The following is a 10,463-nucleotide window of genomic DNA, read 5'->3' on the forward strand; positions in this document are numbered from 1 at the left end:
ATGTCGTGTAATGTGATTGTTTTTTTAAATTATTAACAGCAAATTACCATTAAAATGTAATCAGCATTATATTGATTGAGGTAAAGGAACTCAAGGAGAACAACCCTGTCTGTCTAAAATTACATTCTTATACAACTAAATGACATTCTCATTTACATTTTAAAAGAAATGTACTTTTCACTGAAAGGTGAGACAGTAACATAAATATTTCCAGACACGCTGGCAGAAGGACCCTCAGCCAAGACACTGTAGATGACGTCCTGCATGAGACATTTGGTTAGATATAGGCACCAAAACTAATGCTTCTGGTCTAGGAAAGCATCTTGTTTTGGTTGACACCTTCACATTAACTACATATTAGAAGCTTGATTAGGTTTAGACATCAAAACTAGTTGATGGGGTTCAGGAAAATGACATGGTTTGTCTTTTACAATGTGCTGGAAGCTTCTCCTCCATTTTCTGGGTTGCCACAGTGACAAGTCCCGCCCTCTAACATGTATCATTGGTCGGCTCCAAAGGAGTGACAGTATAGTAATAAAAGAAATGGCAAATATATGGTGACATATTTGTGATATGTCACAAGCAAACATAATCCATCAGAAGGAGTTCAAATGTAGAATGCAGTTTATTTGTGGACAATTTTTTGGGGACAAAAATGTATAAATTGGTTGTTGTATGTTAAAAATTGCAAAGTAACTACTGCTGTTTAATAGTTACAGAGTACAATGTATACAACTTTTACTTTTGAAATGTAGAAGAAATACATACAATTAGATGAAAATCCTGATCTTCTTCATGAATGAGAATGATAGAAGGCCGCTTAAAGCAACAGCTGCCTTGTTTGACTGTTTCAACTGTTTCACTTATTCAGATCTTTTAAATGTGGCCAGTAATGTCTAAGGTAACGGACATCGCTGTGAAGCTATAATTTTGCTCTGTGGACTGAGGTGGCCTTCCCGCTCAATAGAGGACCATTTCACATGGTCAGAACACTTTGATTCTGGTCAGTGAATGGTCCTTTTCAGCTGACACTCTCGCTTTCAAACAGCAAGGGCGACAGATATATAAAAGCAGCTCTTCAGGCCTTAGAAAATATTTTGGGAAACCAAAATAGCCTGGCACTTATGAGAGAGAGAGAGGGAGAGAGAGAGAATGACACTTTTTTTCTCAATGTAACTGGAAGGGCGACAGGCAGTATATCTGCCTGTTGAAATCTCATTGGAAGGAGAAAATGTTTATTTTTTTCCTCTTGGCCACAACTTAGAAACCCAAGGAATCTGCTGTCCTCCTCACTCCACCATCTGATGTTTCAGTGTTAGTGTTTGCCTCCAGAGTCGTCGGGGCGGGACTGGGGGGAGGTGGGGGGGGGAGCATTGGGGGGCGGGTTGATTGACTCTAAAAGTGGCTGAGGTTTCCTCAGGTCCTGTTTGGGCAGAGCGAGACCATCCTTTGCTGATCCCGGCATAACACCAGAAGTTACCCAGTTAGAAAGAGAGGAGACGCCCCATCGTCTGCCCGTCTCTGTCAAAATATTTGTTCCGCATGGATGGGAGCTGGGTGTGTGTGTGTGTGTGTGTGTGTCTGTGTGTGTTTAATAAGACGGTCAGTGGGACTTGTGGCGCTCCATGTGTGGGCACTAGCCTGGCTGTCTTGCCGCCCTTTGCCACCACACACATTCACTCATCTCACCTTTGCAGGACGAGTGTATGTCCGTCCCTGTCCACACACCAGAGTCAGACCACCCAAGCAAGAGGGTTACCATGAGAAGGCCACTTTATGCTCCCAGACAGCCCAGTCCGACCACAGTGGCGCCCCTCTAACACCCATGCAGCCGCTATTACCCACAAAGCTTATGTGTGTGTGTGTGTGTGTGTGTGTGCGTGCATTTGCCTCTAGGTCTGTCAGTCCATCCGCCTGCATTGACAAATCTGTGTGGACGAAGAAATGACTCTTCTCCTTATATTCTGCCAACCACAGGCTCCAGCGCATTTAACTGGGTTAATTTAGCTAAATAACTCCAGTGCAGCATCAGACGGTTCGCATTTGCTACCTGGCAAACTCCTACCCGAGTCATCACTCCTCTGCTCTCTCTTGCACAACCGTTTTCCTTGTTATCGGGCTGATGTGTGGTGATAGAAGCAGAATAGGAGGCTAGATTGGTCAAAGTGCTGACATTTATCCTGTGTGTTTGTGGCTGCGATGGTTTGGTCGGGGCTTGTCATGTGACCGCCTCGGCTTTGTTCTATCTCTCTCTGCAGACCATCACCCGACCGTGATGGAAATTGCCAGGGACAAATTAGCCACATATGTTGAATAACGGTTACAACAATTGATTGGGCACAGCTTGCCTGATGGGAGTTCCTATGTTGCGTGTGTGTGTGTTTTTGTGATTTAGCATTTGCATCTGTGCCTGTGGATTTCTCAATGATTGTTCTTGTGAATTAAGGCTTGCGTGTGTGTGCAGAGCGGTGTGTCATTCATCACACGTCCCAACTCGCCAGCTGGTACAATATTTGTGCAGCGCAACATTTGCATTTGTTTGTGTTCATCTTCATATCAGTGATCAACAACGAGCCGCCGACGTTTTCTCTGATTGCTGTGACATTCCTGATGAGGGAGGAGGAGACACGAGGGAATTGCACCAACAAATCTGGAAAAGCATGAGTCATTCTCTGTGATGCTCTTCCAGCGAAGCCTCCCACCACGTCACGCACGCCATGGCAGCTGCTCCACCTTTGATTGATGACTCGTCCTATTGTCGGATCTCGTGCCTATGATCTTTTAATAAAGTTTGTTTTTGCACCCAGAGAGCTGATTGGACTCACTGCAATGCTGGAATGTTGCTCCATCGCAAACAGTGCAGAGTAAAATCCTCAGCTTCTGTTTCTGTTTGAGGCATAATGTATTTATGTATTCTGCCGTGATGGTGTCTTATTTAGATAATGGCAATACGATGCCAACTTCAGCTTTAAGCTCAGTTTACTCACTAAGACAGAGATATTCGGTTCGTAAAAACAGTTTTCATGCCCTTTGTAACTCTGATGACAGTGAGCATTTTTTGAGCTTGACCCACATCAGAGAAAAAGTCAGGATATTTATGTCTCTGCTGCTCCCTATCACTGTAGCCCATCTCTGCTGATTTTTGGTTTTAATCATTTTCACCAGACCAAAATGACGTTTCATGCTCTGTATTTGTGGCATCGGAAAAAATGAGCGTGACGGAACAGAAGAGGAAAAATACAAAGTAAAAACATTCTTAGAAGCACTGCCGCCATCAGCCGACGCTGCAGGAGGATGATGAAACCGCCGGTGTTAGCTGTCCATTCAGGGACAGAGCCTCCTATTTATTTTCCTTTCCTGCCGTCTGATTGGCCGGCGGAGGTGTGCGGCCAGCACGCAGCGAGCTTCCCCTCCAGAGCCCGATGACAGATCTAAAGGATAGTTCCCTATCCCCCTTGTTACAAATAACTTCCTTTGACATGCTTGGGCACGCTGACAATGTTTTGAGTGAAAACAGCTTTCAGGGTTGGATGGGATACAAGCTTTCAACCCCTAGGGTGGGCTACTTCTTCAACTGCTGCTTTATCCCTCTCTGAAGAGAGAAGGCAAGAGGGACCAGAGACAGAGAGACAGACGGACCCCAAGCAAAGCTGGGATTATGGACTGCTCAAGACAGTGAGGCATCGTGAATAAAAAGCAGTCTAACCTGTAAGCGTTTTGGCTTTACAGCGTGACACAGGCCTGTGTTTTCTCTTTCGCTCTCTGTCAGTGCTTTAAGGACATGCGGGAGGAGGGAGGGGGCACGTCGGTGCAGAGGTGTGTCATTGTTGACACAGACGGGGAAGAATGCCTGGACAGTTTTCCTCTGTTTCTGTGACTGGATCCACTTCTGCGGTCTGGACTGTGTGTTTAGAAGTCGTTTCAGGTCGTTGCATGTGATCTGTGTCGTGGGCCGAGACAGGCTTTGTGTCTGCTCTCTGTCCTCCAGCTCTGAAATCATTGAGCAGAACACGTCCTATTGCTTTGTGTATGCCACTAATCATTTGTTTTGAGTCAGCGTAGGCATACAAACTTTTCTGTTGTGCCTTCTTTTTTTAACTCCTTCAATAAAGGACCATTGTCAAATCCCTCCCCTGAGCCGCAGTTATCCAATCCCAGTTTAGAATCTGCAACTACTGTAGTAAGAGTGATACACTGCATGCAAAGAGTTTGGAGGGTGGTGTCTTTTTTTTTTTTAGACTTTTCAAATGTCAAAACAAAAGAGCAAAACAGTCAGGATAAGATTAAAGTGCGGGTTTATGTGCTCCAGCGTACACTGCTAATGTTAGCATGTAGCTGGAACCAAGCAGTGAAAAAGCACACCACTAACTTACTTCATCTGTGTACTTCTACACATGGAAGTCGATCCTAGATGCTATCAAAGTGTAGGCTAATGTTACCAACGATTTATTGGTTTTGGATAAGTTTAAACTCCAGCAACAATAGCCAGTGTTACCAGTTGTGCCAAAGACATCGCTTAGTTGTCATCCAAAAATTTTTCGATCTGATGACATTAAATGTAAACAGATACTGCTTGAAACCATGACAAGTCTGTCCATCCATCCACCCATCCATCAATCCATCTATCCTTCCGCATATTCAGAGTCAGTTTGCTGAGTATTACAGACGTCTCTAGCCTCAGCAATGTTTTCCATCCCCAGACCAGATCAGTTATGTAATCCTCCTGCCAGTTCTGGGTCTACCCCGGCATCTCCTCCCAGTTGCCTGGAAAACCAACAAAGGCAGGCGGCCATGAGACATCCTAATCAGATGTCCAAACCACCTCAGCTGGCTCCTTTGGTTGTGAAGGAGCAGCAACTTTACTCTGAGCTTCCTTCAGATGTCTAAAGTCCTCTCCATATCTGTAAGACTGAGCCAACCAACCTTACGAAGGAAGCTCTTCATAGTCACTTGTATGAGCAATCTCATTCTTAAATTTACTGCACAGAGCAATGGATCAACTGGCCTTCTGCCTCAGCTACCTCTTCACCATGACAGTCAGGTACAACACCCATATTACTGATTACTGATAACTGATTCCGCACCAATTTATCTCTGCATCGTTTTCTCTATGTTACTTATGAAGAACATCCCAAGATATTTAAACTCCTTGCATGAGACGAAGCGACCCACCCCCAACCTGGAGAGAGCAGTCCACTTGTTTGGCAAATGAACCATGGTCTTAGATTAGGAGATGCTGACCACAAGAACTGCATATGGTATTTAACGTATTATATAATGTTATGTTAGGAGGGTTAGGGTTAGGGCTCATGTTTCCTTATCATTCTTAAATCACTTGGGCTCTTTCACATCGTGGGGATGCTGACTCTTTTCTTGGGACATAGCGCGTAACCTTAGCCTTTAATGTTTTAACAAGATATTTTGCATAAAAGTTCATATTCAAGGCAACTTTTAGATTCTCACTTTAAAGTGAGGCAGTGTTTTCAAACTTTTTTTTTTCATTTTCAGCTCTTGAAGCTAATATCTGGAGCTAATTGCAGCTGATCAACAAAATTGACAATCATGGCCTTCAAATGAGAAGCTTGCTTTTGTCTGTTTCTGTGTAAAGGAGAAAGTCAGGTGGTAAATCTGTAAATGTCATTGTGATCTACATACTGAATGTCGTACAAGAACCAAAAAATTCAGCTGCCATATTGTCTGTTAGTAAGTGAAGCAGGGATTAGTTAATTAGTCACTTCTGGCCTCAACCACTTTCAGGCCCTGTCTCTTCTACGCTTTTTCTTTCTCTTTTTATCAGCTGTCCTTTGGGACAAGTCTTCCTGATCAGGCCCATCGGAACACTGGTATGTTGCCCTCAATTGCCTAATCAGAGGAGATGGTGAAATCAATGAAGTGGATGGATCCTAACAGGAATCTGAAATGAACACCAACCCTTAGGATCAATGTGTGTCTTCATCTGTGTGTATTTGTATCTGAGTGTGAGGGTCTGAGGAGGTTCGACCTTCGCCAGGTCATCAACACTTACTGCTGGGTCTGTATTGGATCACTTTTGGGAAATGATGAGGAGGGGGGTGTTAATTAAAGGCTGTAGTTCTGCACGAGGATTCAGTCACCACAAGCCACTTTACTAAAATCAGAGCATAATCTTTTGAGGTCGAATTAATCTATCTATTGTATGACAAGAAAACTGATCCTACAGGATCAATCATAGCCACCATGAGGGATGTGTGAGGTGAAGTGAAGGCACATTGATGTAGTCTACAGCAGTCGTATTGGAAACCAAAGGCAATAAAAAACATTTTGACGGTGACAGCAAAGGAGGACGAATCCCAACTAGCTGCCAGATAAGATAAGCAAAAGCATGAAACGAAACCACATGGATGAGAGGTGAAAAGAAGAGAGACTCAGGACTGGCTTGTCACTGTGTCTGTACCATCTGGTCCCCATCACCTCCGCCATGACTCCAGTGATGTCACTCTGAGAAGAGATGGTACCAATTAGAAACCAGATTAGAGGTATCTCCTGAACCACAAAAGTGGGCTCAGGTCCAGGCCTCTGTATCAGTAGTCTACTGCACAGTCAGTGGGTCACGGACTTGAAAGGGTACTACCTTTGCCACCAAGGTCAAACATTTGTATGTTTATGACTGCAGCTAAGTATTAAACATATATTGTCTTAAAAGATGACTGCAAAGCAAATTACTTCTATTATTGTGACTCAGCTTTGTAGATAATGACTGTCTGGCTGGGAGAATTCATCACATTTTAAAGCTCCTCTGTCACCTCAGGAGCAAGACGAGCAGTGCTGGCTCTCCTTTTATTTCTTTATCAGGACCGGAGACGGCTCAGGCACTTTCCCAGAACCTGTCAGGGCCGGGCGAGCGCAACGCTTCATCCATCACAGGAGCCAGCTCCACAGGCTTTTCATTTTACCGGGGAGGCCCACTTCAGAGGCCAGGCCCATTAAGTCTTCACATTCGTGTCCCAACGCCTGTCATTTGGCTCACATCAACCAAAACACTCCCTCATTCTCGCTGTTTCTCTCTTTTCGTCTTGTCCCATTTATCTTTATTTCTCAGTTTCTCCCTCTCTGCCCCATGTCCCTCCATCACTTTTCTCACTTCTAATGAGGAGTGAATTCGTTTTGAAAATTATGACGTGATCTCAAGGTCAAAGTTGGAAATGAAACACACATTTAGGAGTTCACCTAAGACAAAGTAAGAAAGGATGTGCAGAGCTTCTAGCATAAAGCTGCCTCAGTGTGTGCATACTTCCATGGTGTGAGCATTAGTTCCCATTTATCCCATAAATACAGGACATCTCACGATAATTGCCAGTTTAACAGCACAATCTGCTTTAATCCTCAAGTCATGTGTCTACTAAGGAAAAGAGTAAGAATGATGCTGTCTTCCCCAGCAACTAAGCAGAACATTTCTGGATCTGCCGAATAGCTGACTTGACCATCTAAACACTATCAGGTTCCTGCTATTACTCCATTTCCCCTCCTAAAAGCATGGCGTGCAGCATGTGTCGTTCTGGAGGGCCCGATCACAAGCTAACACTGTTGACAGTCAGATTAAGTCTTGGAATAGACCTGATGCCTCAATCGCTTTTCCCCCTTCATCTTCTCTGACCATTTAAAAAGTGGTTCTGGTATCGTTGCCAATCATTCCGCAAACATTTTCCCTAATAGGAATCTGATGACTCAAGGCAATTTATCCCTCATTCTGGCGCTGCCTGAAATTGTTGTGAGGCCACAAATCTGGCATGATAACATTTGGTCTCAAAGGAGGCGCTATGGCGTCTCTGAACTATCCTTGTTATGATTTTAGATGTAACACAGTGATGCAACACAAACCATGAAGCACTCACTTTCAGACTGGTGTCTTGGCATGCACTATATACAGTAAAAGCAACTTGTGTACTTGCTGTGAACTTGCCAAAACTTAAGACATACTCTACATTTAAAGAGACTATATGTAACATTTGACAAAGTCACTTCAAAGGATATGACTCTTCCCTAAATGTGCTATTGGCACCATGGATTTATTGAGAAGAACTGGATACCCCCTTTCAAAGGTGGGGCCAGATTCTGTCAGATGAAAGTCTCTTACTGGGTGCATATACTGAAAAAGCCTCTGCAAGCTTATGCTTTTGCAGTTAGGCCAACAGAGCATGTTTACAAGAGTCGTTCTCCAGCTAAGCTAGCTGAGAGCAGGCATGTCCAAGATTTGCACTGACCGAAGAAGCTAACTTTCTGCAGGCTTCCCGCATACACAAGTGGAATAAAATGATTGAACCTCACAGCTCCTCTACACTTTCCAAATGCTGGTGCCCTGAGTGGATCAAATTCTAATCATAAAAAGAGTCATTTCAGGATGCTCCACAAATCTATTTACCACTTTACAGCAGCGCCTTCCCAGAGACTGGGATGTGGTGGATTTTGTGCTATTCCTGGGGGCTTTACTGTCACATTGCGTTGCAGCATTTACCATTATACTGTCAATTACACATGTCGTGAAGTGAGCGTTGTTCAACATAAGTAAGGGGTCTGCTAGTCTCACATAGCCAGACCACACTGGAGAATGGTCTTACTGCATCTGATTATCATTCTGCAATAGGGAGGATAGAAACTCTCTGGCTTGTTTGTATTTCTTTCAGCCAATCACAACTGCTAAGCCCAGGATGCAGCAACAGTGTCCCTGCAAAATACTGACGGGAGAATTGTTTTAGGGTAATATTTGCACGCATGAAGGCGAGCACTGTCATGAAAAGTCAGTAAGATCCAAGTATTTCTTGCCATTGTGTAGGTTGCTGCTCGGAGGTCGTTGTTTTCCGTAGTGAAGGGGATTTTGAAAATGGTAACGCATAGATTGCTGAAGGGGAGGAGAAAGTCGTATGAAATGCATGGCAGAAATTACAGACTGGTACCCACTCAGACTAAAATCTGGTGAGAAGACTGTGGACTCACAAACTTGATTATATCCGCTTTATTCAGATGATGTCAGACCAGTAAATGGTTTTTGTCATTGCACATTATTCTAGTACGTATGGCCCAGTAGGGACCTCCTCCACTTTCTAGAAGGCAAGAAACCTGGAAATGTACAAAATGGAGCTTTGTCATGTTAGGAACATAGCAGTGTGTATCTTAACCCAAACCATCCTTTTCTAAACCTAATCAAGGAGTGGTTCTGGGGCCTAAACTTAACCAAACACAGAGTAAAAAAAAAAAATGCAAGTAAAAACCAAGTGGAAATGAAAGACGAAGCAAGTCTACGAATAAAACTCTAATAATGGTCCGAGATGTGATTCAAACTAAAGTCTTCTGGCTGGAAGTCCACACACTTAAGTCACCACCAACACCTCCAACCTCAAAATGCATTTTCCCCTCTTTGTAAGTGCAAAATCCCAGCTCCATCAATATTATATGGGGTGATAACTGACTATACTGAGCCTGCTAGAAGGTGAAAGAGGTCCCTACTGGCTCCTATAGATGGGAAATCTTATGCAATGATAGCGAAAGGTATTGAAAGTTATAAAAACATCCAAAACTGGTCCCATGATTCACTGCACTATAAATCAGGATTATCTATGTTGTCAACTATGACTTTGAATTGTTCTTTACCTCACACGCCATGTGGGTAACTTTATACCCACATGACCTGTGAAGTAAAGCACGATTCAAACCCACAGTTGATTTTTTTTTTTTTTTTCAAATAATCAGCAGATTTTTTTGGAGTCGTAAAAACCATTAGCACAGAACTAATAGTAGCTTCTCAGTTGATTTGGAGAGATGTCCTTTCTGCTGTAACATTTAATTCCCTGCAGCTCTTCAATACAAAACATGCCACACACTGTAGTTAATCACATGTAGTATTTCTGTAATAGGTGTTCTGATTGTAACCACAGCTCCCAATTCATTAGACATGAGCAGACACGACCCGGGATGGGTTTTTTTTGCTATCTCATTTGCATTGTTTTATTGTTGCAGTGCCAAGCAGAGATTTGTGGCAATCCACATCAGACTGCCAATAAGGCAGCATTTAAAGTAAACATGCTGAACATTCCTGTGTGTTGTGATTGTGGTACAATGTGTTCTCACACGTTTCTTGGGCAGTGTCTGAGGCATGAATTGCCCTCTGCACGTCAACACTCCGCAGTTGGGTTCCAGAGAGAGTATTGATTAGGGGTCAGCGGTCTGCAGGCGGTTTATTTACTCTCCTCCGCAGCTTGCAATTTAAAGGGAGGAGCTTACAAATTTTTCTTGAACGGCCTCTTTGACGGTTTTGACCAGATCTCTTCTCTTATCCCTCTCCACCACTCGCACCTCCATCCAGGAAGGAAGCAGTTGTTGTGAAACACTCGGCTGGCTCTCTCTCTGTACATCATCTGTCAGCTCCCTCTGAAAAACAGCAACAAAGACAGAAGTGGATTTGGACGGTGTTTTATCCATCCGTCAGCGTG

The sequence above is a fragment of the Stegastes partitus genome, unplaced genomic scaffold, assembly GCF_000690725.1.
Source record: "Stegastes partitus isolate 25-593 unplaced genomic scaffold, Stegastes_partitus-1.0.2 Scaffold351, whole genome shotgun sequence".
Classification (NCBI taxonomy): domain Eukaryota; kingdom Metazoa; phylum Chordata; class Actinopteri; family Pomacentridae; genus Stegastes; species Stegastes partitus.